This window comes from Labeo rohita, chromosome 18 (assembly GCF_022985175.1).
Source record: "Labeo rohita strain BAU-BD-2019 chromosome 18, IGBB_LRoh.1.0, whole genome shotgun sequence".
In the NCBI taxonomy this organism is placed as follows: Eukaryota; Metazoa; Chordata; class Actinopteri; order Cypriniformes; family Cyprinidae; genus Labeo; species Labeo rohita.
This window is the reverse complement of record NC_066886.1, coordinates 34,947,171-34,966,606: the sequence shown is the minus strand read 5'-3', so window position 1 is coordinate 34,966,606 and position 19,436 is coordinate 34,947,171.

Here is a 19,436-nt window from a genome sequence, read left to right as displayed (position 1 = left end):
TTATTTACAAGTTTCTGACCACTTATAATGTGCCACAAACAGGATGTTAATATCACCAACCATTCCCATTTTATTAAGGTGTATCCACATAAATGGCCCACCCTGTACAGAGAGTGTATGTATGTGTATATTAGTGTATCATATGACAGAGGGACAGAGAACAGATACAACACAAACACAAAACTAGCAAATATGTGGGTATAGTAAGACAGGCAATGAAAGAGAGGGAGACCAGAGAGAAAGAGAGTGGGCGGCACTGCACTAATGACTTCACAGCCCATTAGCCACTTAGTCTGATATGCTACACCTCATTACTCTCCCAGCGCAGCCGTGCATTAACGCACAAATCCATCCGTTCACTCAGACCTGTCCTCTAGCCCAAAACTGCATTCATTCTCATCCAGTGTGTGTGCGTGTGAAAGAGCAAGACTGTCATCTTCTGTCCAATATCTCTATAGCACAGAAAGTTGTGTTTGATTTGAAGACAGTTAACAATATTGGGAATATTATGATTAACTCATTGCAAAATGAAATTAGCAACTCAGTTCAGCTAAAGACTGAATGTAGAGTTCCACATGACAAGGGGTTTTGGGACAGAGGCACCATTTGATAGGAAAATTTCCATTTGGCTACTCGAGCAATAAATCAATTAGCTACACTAACAGTTATACTATGGGGAGAAAAAGGAACAACAGGAGACCCTTTAGGCTGGATTGAAAATGGTTGTGGCCCTGTGTATATCGGGTGTCTGTATCTAACCTCATCTGAACAACTAGAAGCAAAACCACACCACCAGTGTTGGGGGTAACGCATTAAGTAACGTGAGTTACGTAATAATATTACTTTTTTTCAAGTAACTAGTAAAGTAACGCATTACTTTTGAATTTCTAAGAAAATATCTGAGTTACTTTTTCAAATAAGTAATGCCAGTTACTTTTTTCCCCATTTATTGGTTGACAAGTCTCCTGCCAGGAAATTAGGAGTAAACATGATGTTACTGTATTCTAGACTAAATGTGAACATGCAATAATTCATCTTACTCACAAAAAACAGATTCAGTATTCCTAAAAAAGAATAAAAACAGTGAAATGCAAACTCAGAATATGACACAACCCTGCAATAATTAAATATGTTAAATAAAACAAATATCCTTTATGTATTTATTCCCATTTTATTAACCAGTGTCTTTGCTGCTGACCTTCAATGATACAATTCAGCCATACTAATGTGCAAAAATTACTTTAGATAAACTAACCTTTGTGCTTCGTTTTTTATATATCTGAAGAATGAGATCCTGCATCAATGTACTTTTGAATTCTATTGAAAATACTTTTAAGGTGAATTGATTTCACTTTTGGTGAAAAAGGGCTTTTACATTAGAATTGTTTTATATTAAAAGCAAAGAAGCAAGCCCTGCCCAGATTTAAAAAGTAACGCAAAAGTAACATAACACATTACTTTCCATAGAAAGTAACTAAGTAGCGTAATTAGTTACTTTTTCAGGGAGTAACGCAAAATTGTAACCCATTACTTTTAAAAGTAACTTTCCCCAACACTGATTTAAAACAAAGTTCTGTCCAAAAGCCATTAGAATATCCACTAGCTGCTGGCCACTGGCTATTGTCACAGTCCCACATGTACACAAACTGTCATTAAGCAAAGAAACAGCCACAATTGCCAGTTGTTCCTGCCAAGACTGATGTTATTTAGAATTTCATTAGGATTTAGAATGAGTTCATCATGTTTGGTGATTTTGTGCATAATCCATCATTTCCTGTACTACTGATATGATAATTAATGAAAATAATAGGTCCCCTTTTGAGGGAACATCAAACTGTGTCCTCTAGTAGTCGATATGGGGGAACGCCTTCGGTGCAACCAGGGTGCTTCTCAATATCTTTCCTCATCTCTTCACTCCTCCGTCCTCCATCCTATGACCCGGAAACCGATCGAGCTTAGCCATCTTGTAGGACATCTCAGTTCTCTAATTGCACCGTGAGGAGGCGAGGATCGAGGAGTGCGGAGGCTTCCTGAGGAGTCATGAGTGAGGAGACAGGTGTATCATTTGCGGAAGTGTTTTATCGACTAAATGTGACGCACGTATAAATTCTCCTCCCCTTTCACATCTGTTGTAATAATTTACATTTCTGTCAGGACCACTGTCATCAAAATGATAGACAGTTAGCATACAGTTTGGTTTGGCGGCATGGTTCTGTTTTGGGCAAAAACTCCCTGGCCATCCATGCAGCATGTCATGAATGAGCAGGGAGAACAGCAAATAAGCCCCCAGGGTAAACAGAATAGAACAAGCAAATATCATTAATGTACTTAACAATATTTAAGTGTAAGACATTATTCAGATAAAAGAAGTCTGAATTAATGAGGAGTATCAGAAGCCAAGTCCTGACTTTGGCAAAAGGAGGAGTTGGGGATGTAGGAGGGTGTTTTTACGGTGGCCGAGAGAGCTCAACACGCTGCAACTTAAGAAAACACCTGCAAACAGAAAAAAACGACAACAGATTAAGAAAACATCTTCATCAGTTTGACAACACAGGCGCTGCAAATCCTCGCAACACAAACACAAATACAGAAACGCACTGCAAATTCTCACAACACAACCAAACACACAAACGCTCTACAAATAGCACGGACCACAACGGAAATGTTTCAGGGGGACCTCAAAAAGTGACGAACCCAGCTGGGACCTGAATTTTGACCTGATTTTAACCATTAATGAAGCATTGCAGAATTTTTCAGTGAACTTTGAACGTTATATTTATTTGCATATATTTATTTATTTATATATTTATTTGCAATTAAGTTAATAACGTTTCACAGTTAAGTGTGTAATTTGTCAGATTAGTCTAAAAGACCAATGAATCGTATGATCAGGTTGTTAAAATAAACAAAAAACTCACCTTTTAGTTCACCGATAACACCTCTACTCTGACCAAAAGCCACTGGACAAATAATCAGGTCCCAGCTGGGTTCGTCACTTTTTGAGGTCCCCCTGAAACATTTCCGTTGTGGTCTGTGCTATTTGCAGCGCGTTTGTGTGTTTGCAGCACGTTTCTGTGTTTGGTTGTGTTGTGAGAATTTGCAGCGCATTTCTGTATTTGTGTTTGCATTGCGAGGATTTGCAGCGCCTGTGTTGTCAAACTGATGAAGATGTTTTTTTAATTTGTTGTCGTTTTTTCTATTTGCATGCATTTTCTTAAGTTGCAGCGTGTTGAGCTCTCTCGGCCACTGTATGTTTTGCTCCTGAGCAAGCGACAAAGCTGCTGAATAATACTGAATAGAGCTTATATAGGAATGCCGTGATAGGTGTCGTATTGCTATAGGTAGACGTGATCAGCTGAGAGTTGGCTGATGCGAACTTGACTCACGTGACCTGCCAGAACTAACGCTATATGCTTAATTTATATTTTACCTTTGCAGTTTAAATAATGTCATATATTTAAACAGGGCATCTTGCTTTATTCATATTTAGTATGAATGCCTTAAATAATGAACTTTAACAACATATGGGCAGATCCCTTTAGCGCAGATAATGATGCATTATGCTTGAGTGGTCAAGAATATTCCATTGTTCATCCTTTGTCCCCTCCGTCCTCATGTCTTTTCCTTGCATCCTTCTCTCGTGTCCTGAAGGGGTGGAGCTTATACGTGAGGAAAGGAAGCAAGGAAAGGAAATGAGGATGCACAAATAAGAAATGAGAAGCACCCCTGGTGTCTGAGGAATACATCTAAACACAACCATAACATTGGCCAGTGACAGCCTATGACGTCACTACCAGTGCAGCAACAGTATAAAAGGGCACCGGGAGGACAGGTAATCCTCTTCTTCGTCTTTACTGACCATTTGTTTATGTAAGCAGAAAGCTAAATATGATTAGGAATGCATGTTCTCTCACCAGAGGCTTTGCTCTGATACCCAGAGTTTCACACGGCTCACATGTTGTGTTGTGTTGTGTTGTGTGTGTGTGTGTGTGTGTGTGTGTGTACTTGTTTTTGCTACATTGTGGGGACCAAATGTCCCCACGAGGGTAGTAAAACCTGAAATTTTTGACATGGTGGGGACCGGCCTGCGGTCCCCACAATGTTAAAAAATGATTAAAAATAGTAAATGATGTTTATCTGAAAGTGTAACGATGCAAACATGTTTTCTGTGAGGGCTAGGTTTAGGGTTAGGGTTGGGTTAGGGGATACACAATATTGTTTGGTCAGTATAAAATCTATAGAAGTCTATGGAAAGTCCCCACAATTCACAAAAACAAACATGTGTGTGTGTGTGTGTGTGTGTGTACTTGTTTTTGCCAAATGTCCCCACAAGGATAGTAAAACCTGAAATTTTTGACATTGTGGGGACCGGCCTGCAGTCCCCACAATGTTAAAAAATTACTGAAAATAGTAAATGATGTTTATCTGAAAGTGTAACGATGCAAACATGTTTTCTGTGAGGGCTAGGTTTAGGGTTAGGTTTAGGGTTAGGGTTGGGTTAGGGGATAGACAATATCGTTTGGTCAGTATAAAATCTATAGTCTATGGAAAGTCCCCACAATTCACAAAAACAAACGTGTGTGTGTGTGTGTGTGTGTGTGTGTGTGTGTGCACCTGGTATTTATCACGTTATGGGGACCGAATGAGGACATTTGTGAGATCCCCATGAGGAAACAGGCTTATAAATCATGCAGAATGAGTTTTTTTGAGAAAGTAAAAGTGTGCACAGTCTCCTGTGAGGGCTAGGTTTAGGTGTAGGGTAGGTGTAGGGTGACAGAAAATAGGGTTTGTACAGTATAAAAACCATTACACCTATGTAATGTCCCCATAAAACATGTAAACACAACGTGTGTGTGTGTGTGTGTGTGTGTGAAAGAGTAAGCACGTTCAGCTCTCGAGGGAGTTGAATGTGCTTGCTGCATTCATTGCTTGTTTCTCGTGAGGGATAAGCATGAATTGAGCATGCTCAACTCACAAGGAAACGGCTTGTGCTCATTGTGATGCATTCATGGGACTACTGAGAGGGGAGGTGAGTACTTCAACCATTTACCCGAGTTTGCATGAGTGTGCTCGCCTCTTGCAGAAATAGCAACGCATTTGCGGCGGTGGCTTCGTTCTCGCTTGATTTCCGAAGTAATCTAGCGCATGAGTGGAGCATGTTTAGCTCCTGTGGTAGCTGAATACTTGCTGCGTGTTGCAGTTGCAGCAAGAATTATCTGCCCATTTCCCACGATTTGCAGTTGATGGACAGAACATGGAAAGGACCTGATGGGAAATCTCTTACCTGTCAGTAATTTCTTAAATAATTGTATGATGTGGTATCTGTCTGCTGTTATTGGACAGATGATTTATATCATGTTCTTATCAGATAACCACATTATACTGCACTCCAGGAGTCCATTTTTCTGTGAAAAACCTTCACTGTCATTCAAATGTTGTATGACTCTCTGTGCTCAAGTGTTGGCTTGCAAGCCTCCTTGATGCTTGGCCCTGAACTGAGTTGATGCTCCTGGGTGTGTTAGAGTGTCTCTCTCGGGGGCTAGAGGCAAGATTTGAGGGAAGTGATCCAGATGAGGCTGTAGCGTTTCAGAGCAAATCAGACAATTTAAGATTCAATCAGAACATTGTGGAAACACGAGGGCCTAATTCCACAAAGAGGCCCAAAACAACATGGATGATCGTAAATCAGATCCCAGTGCCAGCCAACCTGAAGTGAGCCTAACCAACCAACCCTTTCACAGTTGGAACAACTTGCAGCGTTAAAACAAAAGAAGATAATTCCAACTCAGGAAAGAGATTGTCAAATTTGGGGCAAGTAACCAAGATTAATGGTCAAGGAGATGCACATCATGACATCATGTGTAAATCCATGATGGAAATCATGAGCTAAAGACTTTCTTGGATTGCCTTAACCCCACCTAGGTGTTACGAAGTGAGGGAGACGTGAAGCAGGCGGATCCATGTGACAGGGTCATCAACAGCAAACAGGTATATATGGACAAAACGAGAGTAATCCGGAACAGGCGAGGGTCGATCAATGGCAAACGTAATCCAAGGGGCTAGGCAAAAGGGTATCCGAATATACAGGCTAGAGTTCCAAAGGGCAGGCAGCATAATAGACGCTGTAATCAGGCAAAAATACAAAACTCAGAGAGCTAGACAAGAACACGGGTAACTTCGTATGAAGCTTTGTCCATGAAGGGCACGTTACATGATAAACAATACTCGGTGAATGGCAAGAGGAAGTCCAAGGCTTAAATAGAGTGTCTGATTGGATGCACATGTTCAGGGCAATGAACGACGGGGAACGTAGTCTGCGGTGTGGTGCAAGAGTCTGTGTAATGTGAATGGCAAGGCGACCTCTGGTGGCGAGCAGACAAAAAAACACAGGCCAGATTCGTGACACTAGGAGACAAGGACCAGACTGAGATTCCTTCTAAATCCTTTTGACTAGGGATGCAATGAATTTTCAGCCACCGAAAATTATCGGCCAAAACGGTCAAATATGAGCCAAAAGTATATATGTGATGTGATCCGGGAAACCCGTTGGATATCACGTTGTGACGTTTTCAGGGAATTTGAAAAATAGGTTGATGTCAAATTTTGTTTTTTGGTCAAAATTAGGTTTTAATTAAATTATTATTTTATAACATTTTGTCTATCATCTCTGAAAATATCTTGGCAAAATTCACTTGTTTAGTGCAGAAAAATAACGATTTATTGCCGCAAAATATGACATCAGAAATTACTGTGTCTGTCTGTTATGTTAAGAATGCGCCGTTGAGGTGCTTTCACCTAACACCACAAAAATAGTTAGTTAATCTATCAAAATAAATGTAACATATTTAATAAAGAAGTATCGATGCACATTCCCCATCAGTCCTGTGTATCTATTTATTTAATACCATGAGATGGTGGAGCGCAACAATGCAGTCTGAAGTACTGTAACTGCTCTCTTAAATGATCTTAGGCTACTTGTCTCAATCTGCTTAATCTTTGTGATGTCAGTCCATTATAACATTGTTTAGGGGACTATTTCACATCCAGACATGAAGGATCAGATGGTGAAGTTATTACTAAAGAGGAGGAGTCCGATGACAGTCTGTGCACAGTGCACAAACAGTTGCACTGCACTCGCTTTTCTCAATGTAAACTACAAGGTACATTATTCTGTTTGTGTAATGATGCAGTATAGCTTACAGGCTTGTTAAACCGGTGAAGTGAAACCCATCTCACTTTAAACCAATTTTAGTCAAAATTCAATTCCTGAAAAACATAGCTATCAGCCAACTTAAGATAGCCATAAATTGTGTTTCGTTCTATGGACAAAAATAAAAACAGTTTTGGAAAGGGCTTGAAATCAGCTTTCATATGGTATTAGACCCTAACAAAGGTAAAATTTCACCATGTGTTGGGTTTTCCTAGATTGCATCACAAATATAATAATAAACATATGGCGTTGTAACAAGGATGCTGAGGCGGCGTTTGAATCCAATTGCAGAAGTTTATCGTAAACGACAGCAAACATAAACGTGGAAACAGGCAGAGGGTCGATAACCAGAAAAGCAGTCCAACAGCATACAAAACATAAACGTAATCCAAGCAGCAGAGAGATAAAGCAGGCAGTGGGTCGAATACCGTGAAGTCAGTCCAGAAACAGCAAACAATCCGATAGGGGTAATCCGAAAACTCAATAGTCCATAAACAAGCAAGATAGCAACAGGTAATCCAACAGAGTAAATACAAACGCTCGGTAAGGCAGGTTGAACTGGCAATACTTCGCAAAGTATAGAGCACATGGTCAGTCTTTAAATAGTGTCAAACAGGAAGTAACAGTAGAAGCAGCAGAGGGAGCGTGCAGGCAGTTCTAGGGTGAGGGCTCCCTCTGCTGGCTTGGCGTTACAGAATCCCCCCCCTAGGAGCGACTCCTGGCGCTCAAAACAACAACAGTCCAGGTGGGTGGGGGAATAGAGGCCGTGACAGGACGGGCAGAGAGTCCTTGGGAAAACACCGCCCCTTTAGGAGGTTCTGCAGCCAGAGCTGCTGCTTCTGGGGGCATTGGCGCAGACTCTTTGACAGAAGAGGCCTCTGGTGTAGACTCGTGGACAGGCGAGGCCTCTGGAGCAGACTCGTGGACAGGCGAGGCCTCTGGAGCAGACTCGTGGACAGGCGAGGCCTCTGGAGCACAGTGTGCAGCCCACACACTGAAGATGGCTACGGCCATTACAGGCAGCACAGCAGATAATGGGGTGTCTGTTGACCTTGAGGGTGCTGATGATATGGGCTTGTGGCTTGGGAGCGTGGGTTCTGCGTGGCTTGGGAGCGTGGGCTCTGCGTGGCTTGGGAGCGTGGGCTCTGCGTGGCTTGGGAGCGTAGATACGTGAGGTGAATTAAGAAGGTTAGAAGGGACCTGGTGAGGTTTTGGTAGGATAATAGCTTTTTGCCTTGACTCAGGGAGGCCTGCCGTGGCCGGACTTGACTCAGGGAGGCCTGCCGTGGCCGGACTTGACTCGGGAAGAACAGCGGTGACTTGACCTGGCTTGTGTAGTCCAGCTGTGACTTGACTTGGCTTGTGAAGGTCAACTGTGACTTGACTTGGCTCAGAGACAATAGCAGCAACTTGACTTGGCTCATGAAGAACAACCGTGGCGTGGCTTAGCTCAGGGAAGACAGCAGCAATTTGACTTGGCTTGTGAAGATCTGCTGTAACGTGGCTTGACTCAGGAACAACGTGGCTTGACTCAGGAACAACGTGGCTTGACTCGTGGGGCACAGCTGTGACTTGGCTCGGCTCGTGGGGCACAGCTGTGACTTGGCTCGGCTCGTGGGGCACAGCTGTGACTTGGCTCGGCTCGTGGGGCACAGCTGTGACTTGGCTCGGCTCGTGGGGCACAGCTGTGACTTGGCTCGGCTCGTGGGGCACAGCTGTGACTTGGCTCGGCTCGTGGGGCACAGCTGTGACTTGGCTCGGCTCGTGGGGCACAGCTGTGACTTGGCTCGGCTCGTGGGGCACAGCTGTGACTTGGCTCGGCTCGTGGGGCACAGCAGCGTTGGCTTGCCTTGACTCTGTTGCTTGACCGGGCTCTGTTGCTTGACCGGGCTCTGTTGCTTGACCGGGCTCTGTTGCTTGACCCGGGCTCTGTTGCTTGACCGGGCTCTGTTGCTTGACCGGGCTCTGTTGCTTGACCGGGCTCTGTTGCTTGGCCGGGCTCTGTTGCTTGGCCGGGCTCTGTTGCTTGGCCGGGCTCTGTTGCTTGGCCGGGCTCTGTTGCTTGGCCGGGCTCTGTTGCTTGGCCGGGCTCTGTTGCTTGGCCGGGCTCTGTTGCTTGGCCGGGCTCTGTTGCTTGGCCGGGCTCTGTTGCTTGGCCGGGCTCTGTTGCTTGGCCGGGCTCTGAAGCTTGGCCGGACGCTGTAGCTTGGCCGGACTCTGGAACTGGACTTGACTTGGAAACTTGACTTGACCCTGGAACTCGACTGGACTCGGAAGCTTTTGACCCTGGAGCAGCAACTGTAGCTTGACTGGGTTCTACAGCTTGACTTGGTTCTGTAGCTTGACTTGGTTCTGCAGCTTGACTTGGTTCTGCAGCTTGACTTGGTTCTGCAGCTTGACTTGGTACAGGAACAGTAGCTGTCATTTTAGCTGCCCATACTGCCATTAGGTGTGAGTCCAGTACGTGTGCCATCATGAGGTGTGGCTTGGAGACAGCGATTATCTTGTGGAGTGGCTCTGGGATGGCAGCCATCTTGTGAACTGGCTTGGGGAAGGCGGCCATCTTGTGGATTGGCTCTGGGACGGTGGCCATCTTGTGAACAGGTTTGGGAATTGCGGCCATCTTGTGGACTGGCTCGGGAGTAGCAGGCGTGGCGTGAGCAGGCCCTGGAGCGGCAGGCTTGGCGTGAGCAGGCCCTGGAGCGGCAGGCTTGGCGTGAGCAGGCCCTGGAGCGGCAGGCTTGGCGTGAGCAGGCCCTGGAGCGGCAGGCTTGGCGTGAGCAGGCCCTGGAGCGGCAGGCTTTGGCTTAGGGGACGTGACTTGAGCTGGCTGTGGCGTGGCAGGCATGACGTGAACAGGTTTTGGCTTGGTGGACATGACTTGAGCTGGCTTTGGCTTGGCAGGCATGACGTGAACCGGCTTTGGCTTGGTGGAAGTGACTTGAGCTGGCTGTGGTGTGGTGGTTACTGCGGGATTGCGGGGTCCCTCGTCCGCAATCCCGACAGTAAAAGGTGAGCCGCTTAATCTGAGTGCTAGATCTATGTAACTTTCAAGAGTCCATTGTGGGGTATTGCGTGGCAGAAAACGTGATATGTTCTTGTCCAAACCAAAACGGAAAATGTCCAGGAGGAAAGTGTCATTGAAATCTACCTGGTAACACAGTTCACAAAAGTCAGTCACGTAGTCCTCTATGGAACGGTCCCCTTGTCGGAGTCGGACGAGACGATCTGCTGCATTCATGGTTGGCCGTGTAACTTCCGCTGGATTCATGGGAGGCGAAGTATTCTGTAACAAGGATGCTGAGGCGGCGTTTGAATCCAATTGCAGAAGTTTATTGTAAACGACAGCAAACATAAACGTGGAAACAGGCAGAGGGTCGATAACAAGAAAAGCAGTCCAACAGCATACAAAACATAAACGTAATCCAAGCAGCAGAGAGATAAAGCAGGCAGTGGGTCGAATACCGTGAAGTCAGTCCAGAAACAGCAAACAATCCGATAGGGGTAATCCAAAAACTCAATAGTCCATAAACAAGCAAGATAGCAACAGGTAATCCAACAGAGTAAATACAAACGCTCGGTAAGGCAGGTTGAACTGGCAATACTTCGCAAAGTATAGAGCACATGGTCAGTCTTTAAATAGTGTCAAACAGGAAGTAACAGTAGAAGCAGCAGAGGGAGCGTGCAGGCAGTTCTAGGGTGAGGGCTCCCTCTGCTGGCTTGGCGTTACAGGCGTGCTGCACCGCACCACCCGGCAGTGTTCAGCGTGCAGGCTTCACTCTCCTCCAGCCATAGTCACTGCATGGTGTGACGCTCTGCTCAATATTCCACTCTATGAATGTGCGTTTAAACTTACTGAGTTAAATTAAAAAGTTACTTTAAGTTACAAAATTACTTTATATTATTTAACCCCCTGGGGTCTGAGGGTGTTTTGGCACCCTGGAGAAGTTTTGACATGCCCTGACATTTGTGCTTTTTTCAGTATCTTAAAAACATATTAATGGCTGAAGTCTAATTACATTGTAATCAGCACAAACTGGGATACAATAATCAAGCACCATTAATGTACATGTTTGTGTTTTTGAGAAAACAACATTTATGCGTGGTTAGCGAAAAACTAAAATTTTTAAGTCACTGAAATAAGGCCATGAAACACATTCAGAACATTAGTTCACAAGACTTTTGAGAACTGTAGATTTTTTTTCTACAAAATGATGTGAAAATCATCTTGTTCACTCGTTCAGAGAAAACAATATATTGATTTTAATTTTTTAAGATATGTTTTGTGATTGAAAGGGAATATGCGAGGGAGTGACAACGTCCATGAATATTTAGTGATTCACACGTGAGAGACAAAAGGACCTCCTCTAATGGCCCATCAGTGAGACTCTGACTGTCAGGTAGAAACAATGAGATATTTAAAGAATGGAGGTTTAGACTGTTTGTATTTTATTTACAAAACAGTATCATGAAAACATACATAAAGGTCAAAAGCACATTATTGACTACACTGATCTAACCATAGAGACGTGAACAGACTTTGTGTCATTCCTGAAAACTGTTTTCTGAATTCTGTTCAACAAGTGAAACAAGTAAATTATACCTGATATTTAAGTGATTGCTGCTTCTTTCCATGGATTTAAGAAACAAAACTCATAACCAGTAGTCCAGGAAATTGTTTTACAATAAAAAAAAATCTGTGTAGTTGAACATCTGATGTTGGTACAGCACTCTTCATGTGGCATTCATGTAGCATTCATCTGTGGTGCAGGTATCAGATCACTAGAGAAAAAAAACCCAACAACATCTGTATGCATGTTAATATCCGGAGCATCTGTAATATATACATATAGTATGATTTTGTAGTCATAGACTCATGCATGCTTTATACTATCTTAAAAATGGCATTTTATATCTGGAGAAACTAATTATTATTGTTTAACACGTTAAACATCTATTCATGAACAGAGTGTTAATAATAAACTAATATTATCCTACTGTTATACGATAAATAAATAAATAAATAAGATTTTATAGTCATAAACACAAGCATGTTTTGTATGTATTATACAATACAAAACCATTTTATGTCTGTCAGAGTTCCACCTCAGTCACCCACTCAGACCACACCCCCGGAGGATCCGCCCAACCATTCTAGGTCACCTGATTACTGACTGTGCACCTGAATCCACTTACCACACCCCTATATATACCTGAACGGTTCAGTCACTCATCGTCTGGTCTACAGATCACTTCCCTCACGCTAACGGATCCTCCTGGATATATGGACTCTGTTTCTCTCTTCTGCTCCCCTGTTGTTGCTTTTCCGTTTGCTGGGACTGCTCAGATAAGATCTTTAAACAACCTTACCACTGCATTCTGTTTTACAACTTGTCTAATAAATACTCTACTCCTGTTTTGCACTTACCTCCGTCTCTGCCTTCGTCTGTGTGTGACAATGTCTGGGAAACTAATGTATTATTGTTAAGCACGTCATAAACATCTATGTGGATCTCGCCGTGCGTCGCATCGCGCTCTTCCTCTGAGGGAAATATAAATCTTACTCCTCACAGCACGTCGTCTTCCAGTAACAAGATGCAAATAGACGAGATAAACAATGGAGCCAAGTCTCGCTGCATTGTTTACGTTGATGAGGGCGGTACGCCGCTTGCGTAGTGTGGCTGATTATAATATAAAAAGTGTTAGTAACTCGTGGACGTGATCAAATAAAAAATAATTAGGTCCGACGAGAGAGACTGGACGTGGGGTTGGTTTTACACAGATTACTTTAACACATGATATTTGAAATGAAATGAAGACTTCATTTAAAAGTAGACAGGCTTTCTATAGATATCTCTCTCATGTCTCTCTGTGGAGTATTCGCTGAGTTTTGGTTCATTTTAGTGACGCTTTTTTTTTTTTTTTTTTTTTTTTTTAATGACGATCACAGAGAACAACGCTCACCACCAGATGTCGCTCTTGTTCCATTATTACACACAGACTGTTGCACTACACCCCGGACTGCATCTCCCACTATCCACCACGCTGATTGCGCCATACACCTGTGGCCAATCAGCAACCCTATAAAAGCCCCGGACTCTCACTTGGCAAGCGCTGTGTATTGTGGAGTGTAATTGTGGAGATTATCAGTCGCGTTTAGCGCTCTCCTAGTGCTAGCACTGTTTCCTAGTTTAAGTTTCCTAGTTTCTAGTTTCCTGTGTTTCCTTTGTTTCCTGAGTTCCTAGTTTCCTAGTTCCCGTGTTCCTGAGTTCCTAGTTTCCTGTGTTTAGTATTCTCGTCTGGCTATCTTGTTTTGTCTGTCTCTCTGCCTGCCTTTCTGGACTGTTGATCGTTAAAGGATTATTCTTCTGTCGCACGTTATGGATTATGATCGCCGTTGATCGACCCACGCCAGCCTCACGGACTTCTCTTGTGCCTCCCTCCATTATACCTGTTTGCTGTTGTTTTGACCCTACCTGTCTGACCATGTCTTTGCCTCGTCCATTAAATAAAAGCTCGCATTTGGATCCCCTCGCCTCTCGTCTCCCTCTCCACATTACAGAAAACACGGCCAAACAAGGATCCAGCAGCTTCACCCACGGACATTCAGGTATGGACACAAACAGGATTCTATTCAGATTAAAACAAGGACCGCGTTCATTAGAGCAATACATCTGTGAATTTCTGTCAATTGCAAATCACTCTACCCTCCCGGACTGTGTTATCATTGAGATTTTTTGTGATGGAGTCAATCAGCTGTTAAGGGGGAGGCTGAGACGCGAGGGTCCGCGCTCGTCATTAGCCGCTTTCCTGGACTTTGCATTATTGTGTGTGGGCTTGCCGTTTACTGTGGGTGTCGCGGATGAGGAGCGCGACATCGCGGTAATGTCGGCCGTGCAAGCCGTTCGCAAAATGGCGGCCGCGCCGGTGCGCGCTCACATAATGGCGGCGACAGCAGCGTCCGTGCACAAGATTGAGGGCGCGCCAGTGCGCGCTCACAAAATGGCGGCGATAACGGAGCTCTGTCACATCACAGCTGCCATACCCGAGTCCAGTCAAGTTACAGCTGCGTTTCCTGAGTCAAGTCAAGTTTCTGAGTCAAGTCAAGTTGCAGCTGCGTTTCCTGAGTCAAGTCAAGTTTCCGAGTCCAGTCAAGTTACAGCTGCGTTTCCTGAGTCAAGTCAAGTTTCCGAGCCCAGTCAAGTTGCAGCTGCGGTTCCTGAGTCAAGTCAAGTTTCAGAGTCAAGTCAAGTTACAGCTGCGTTTCCTGAGTCAAGTCAAGTTTCCGAGTCCAGTCAAGTTGCAGCTGCGTTTCCTGAATCAAGTCAAGTTTCCGCGTCAAGTCAAGTTGCAGCTGCGTTTCCTGAATCAAGTCAAGTTTCCGCGTCAAGTCAAGCTACAGCTGCTGTTTCTGAGTCTAGTCAAGATATGGCTGCCACTCCAGAGTCAAGCAAGATTACAGCAGTCGTTCCTGTGTCAAGTCAAGTTAGAGCTGTGTTTCCTGCGTCAAGTCAAGTCAGAGCTGCTTTTCCTAAGTCAAGTCAAACTACAGCTGTATTTCCTCTGTCAAGTCGAGTCACCATTGTATTTCCAGTGTCAAGTCAAGCTACAACTGTGTTTCCAGGGTCAAGTCGAGTTCAGGCTGTATTTCCTGTGTCAAGGCAAGTCAAAGCTGTTCTTCCTAAGTCAAGTCAAGCTACAGCTGTATTTCCTCTGTCAAGTCGAATCACAATTGTACCTCCAGTGTCAAGTCAAGTTACAGCCATGTTCTCCAGCCAAGTCAGAGCTGTCGTTCCGGAGTCAAGTAAAGTCACAGAACCCTGGAGGGTTCCTGCTCTGCTGGTCCTGCCTCAGTTACCGGGTCCTCCACATGGACCTGGTCCTCCAACCCTCGTCCTGTCTCACTTACCTCCCCCCGCCCCCCACCCCCTTGTTCCATTATTACACACAGACTGTTGCACTACACTCCGGACTGCATCTCCCACTATCCACCACGCTGATTGCGCCATACACCTGTGGCCAATCAGCAACCCTATAAAAGCCCCGGACTCTCACTTGGCAAGCGCCGTGTATTGTGGAGTGTAATTGTGGAGATTATCAGTCGCGTTTAGCGCTCTCCTAGTGCTAGCACTGTTTCCTAGTTTAAGTTTCCTAGTTCCTAGTTTCCTGTGTTTCCTTTGTTTCCCGAGTTCCTAGTTTCCTGTGTTTAGTATTCTCACCTGGCTATCTCGTTTTGTCTGTCTCGCTGCCTGCCTTTCTGGACTCTTGATCGTTAAAGTATTATTCTTCTGTCGCACGTTATGGATTATGTTCGCCGTTGATCGACCCACGCCAGCCTCACGGACTTCTCTTGTGCCTCCCTCCGTTATACCGGTTTGCTGTTGTTTTGACCCTGCCTGTCTGACCATGTCTTTGCCTCGTCCATTAAATAAAAGCTCGCATTTGGATCCCTTCGCCTCTCGTCTCCCTCTCCACGTTACAGCAGCAGACTGCATACCCTGTTTGTTAGCTTTATTTCACAAAACCACAGAGTGTTGTTGTTATTATGAGTGTACACAAATAAAAGTAGATTCCTTACAGATTCGACTGATGTATTGCTCTTATCTGTACGTTAAAAAAATGATGGAGTAATTGAAGTTCTTACTTTGATACCTGATTATAAATGAATTTTTCAAATAATTTGGAAATGACACAGATTATTGACATTGGTCTATAATTTTGTGAATCAATAATATTACATCCTTTATAAATTGGAGTAATAGGAGAGTACTTCCAAATATCTGGTAACTCATTAAACTGTAATGACATATTAAAGAGATCAGCCAATGGGTACATAAGAATATGAGAAGCAAGTTTGATATATCTAGACTCAATTCCATCAGGTCCGACACCACTATTAGAGCTAAGTTTCTCAGTGACATTCAGAAAGTCTATAGGTTTTATTTTAGAAAAAGTGAAGGTACTATTTGATAAAGTAAAATTATCAAACCTATTCCTGTAGGAGTCATCAGGTGTTAGATTAGAACAAACTGTGGAAAAACTTTTCCAAATACTTGGGCAATAGAAAGGGAATCATTAACAATTTTATTTTCATCTTTTATCTGCTTAATGATACATTTATCTGAAGTGTTTAATAAAACTTTTATGTTACTCCAAAATTGTTTAGGATTTTTTTAAAAATAAGGTCAATAAGGGATTGGCTCATTGAAGTGACTCTAGTGGGTTCATTACTTAATTGTGTTAAATGAAGATTTTCAAAATTATTTTTAACGTTAGTAGCAGAGTTGTCTAACCAATTTTTATTGAAGTCCCCTAGGATAATCATTTCTTTTTTAAATAAAATCGAGTCTATAGCAGAAAACAAACAATTAAATGATTCAGCAGGTGCAGAGGGAGGTCTATATATACTTCCAATAGTTAAATATTTATTCTGATGAAAAATTATTTTATTAAACACAGATTCAAAATATCTAGGCTCAGTTGAGGGTATAATTATCTCCGATATCAAATTAGAAGAAACATATATTGCCACACCACCACCCCTGGAATCTCTATCAGCTTTAAAAAGAACATAATTTACAAGTTTAATTTCCCTATCTGGAATCTTACTACTTAACCATGTCTCTGACAGTGTAATAATATTTGGATTATATTGCGCTACCCATGCACGCAGTAAATCCATTTTAGGCAGAAGACTTCTTATGTTCAAATGAACAATTTTTAAACCTTTAATGTTATCCACTTTATGTGCCAAAAATTATAAATATAAATTTAAAGCTAGGTAGTAAATGGAAAGACAAACAAACCAAAAAAATACAACAAATATATGTTAAACTGTAGAGGCATGACAACACAACAAATCCCCAAACATACAAACAAAACAAAACCCCAGACTGCACATACCAAAAAGATTAAAAACAATAGATTTGGTCCAGCAGCCCTAGCCATCCTAAGCCAAGACATATTCATGAGTGAGTCAAATTAAGTCAATATAAACAAAAAAAGAAAGAAAGAAAAAACAGTTTCAGCAGTCTTATGACAAGTGTACAGTTGAGGCTTGCCATCAACAATCACACTCAATGTACACGGATACCGTAGAGAATATTTCAAGTTCAGTTCACGTAATCTCCGTTTGACTTTATCAAAAGTGTGGCGCCTCTTTAAGAGCTCCGTGGCCCTCTGAAGATTCGGGAATACCAATAAAGCGTAGATTAGAAGCTCTGCTGCGATTTTCCAAGTCTTGGACTTTGTCCATCAGGTAGGCGTTATCTTTGGTTAGATCGTTAATCCGTGTCGAAAGATCTTGTAGATTATCCTCGTTAGCGCCAATACACTGTTCAGGTGAAACAACATGTTCCCCAAGAGTATCCAAAGACATTTGTATACTACTCAGTTTTGATTGAATGGGATCGACTTTAGAATCAAGATGCGAAAGCATCTCAGTCTTAATCTGTTGTATGCTGTCCCATAAAGTTTGCAAGGAGATCTGATCTTGTTTGCTCAATGCCATTATTCCTCTGCTCAATATTATCTAGTCAAAATCAAAAAGTATGGCTAGACTAATAGGCAATTATGGCACGTTACTTAAAAAAAAAAAAAAGAGCAGTAAATAGTGTATAGCGCAAATAAAGCAACTCAAACAGACCGGCCTTTGCGACACACACTCACGCTGCGGCCATCTTTGTCGCTGTGTCTAATTGCATGCTACTGTAAGGTTAAATCAGCCTGGTTTAAATGTTTCAAAATAATAATAGTTGAAAATATTAGAAATGTAAAAAAGTAATCAAAAAGTAATCAAAATGTAATAAGTTACATTACTTTAGTAAAGTAATTGAAAAGTTACACTACTTATTACATTTGTAATAGAGTAACTTGTAATCTGTAACCTATTACAGTTCCAAAGGAACCTTCCCAACACTGTCCGTAACACATATCAACATTAGTTGTTAATGTTAATTTTCAAAGTGTAATTGGTCATTTTAAAAAAGGAAAAAAAAGTATCATATTGATATCAGTATTGGCGACACTGGCCCTGTATTTACTTGGTATCGGATCAATACCAAAATCTGCAGTATCGCCCACTCCTAGCTGTTTGTGCTATTGATATTAAGCATCCATGTGAGACGCGTGACACGTAGACGTCCACATCACCATTAACAAAGCAACATTATGTTCATCTCAGATACTATTTGTTTTTGGAAGAAAACGCTGAGAGGAATAAGCCTTGTATTCACCTCAGAAGAAGACGCGCTGAGAAGAATAGGCCACGCTTGTTTATCTCACAAACAGAACGCGAGCGCGGCTAGAGCCAGCGGGGGAGATCTTTTATGCAGTGTAAGTAATGTTTCTTATTGGCATTAGATACTTTTCTAAAACTATAATTCCTGACTAAAATCTGTGAAATCGAGTGCAACATTTTGAAATATGACAGGCAACCTTTCATTGCATCTGTATGGCATCAGAATGGTTTTATGTTTCATAAACAATACAATATAAAATTAATGTTTAAGAATGCTAATACAAATCTACTGTGAAATACTCTTTCTGCAAATATCTGCTCAAACAACTGTTTCTAATGTGCTTAATTTAGTTTCTCAAATATTGTTTTTGTACTGTATAATAATAAATACAGTACAAAGCATGCGTGCATGTTATATAAAATCACATGGGCAATATTGGTGATTGCTAATGTAACAATATAGATACTCCATTTTTTACAAAAAAAGACATTTATAATGTTACAAATGATTTCTGTTTCATCTAAATGCTGGTTTTCTGAACTTTCTATTCATCAAAGAAACCTTAAAAAATTTTTTTTTTACGTAGCTGTTAGAATGATTCCTGAAGGATAATGTGACTGGAGAAATTATGCTAAAAATTCAGCTTTGAAATCACAGGAATAAATTACATTTTAAAATATATTTAAATAAACACCAGTTATTTTAAATAGTAAAAAGTATTTAAATGTACTGTCTTTGCAGTACTTAGGGTCTTGGTGAGTAGAAGAGGCTTCTTTAAAAAAAAACATTACAAATCTTGCTGTTCAAAAACTTTTGACTGGTAGTGTATATACCTCTATATTGTCACCATGCTTGCTCTTTGTCAGATCATTGTGATCCATTTGTTTTCTAAGGCAGGTTCTGCCGTCTCCTGTGTTCCTGTGTTCAAGTTTCCTGCCATTGTTTTGGATATTTTGGATATTCCACCCACAACGTCTTGACTCTTG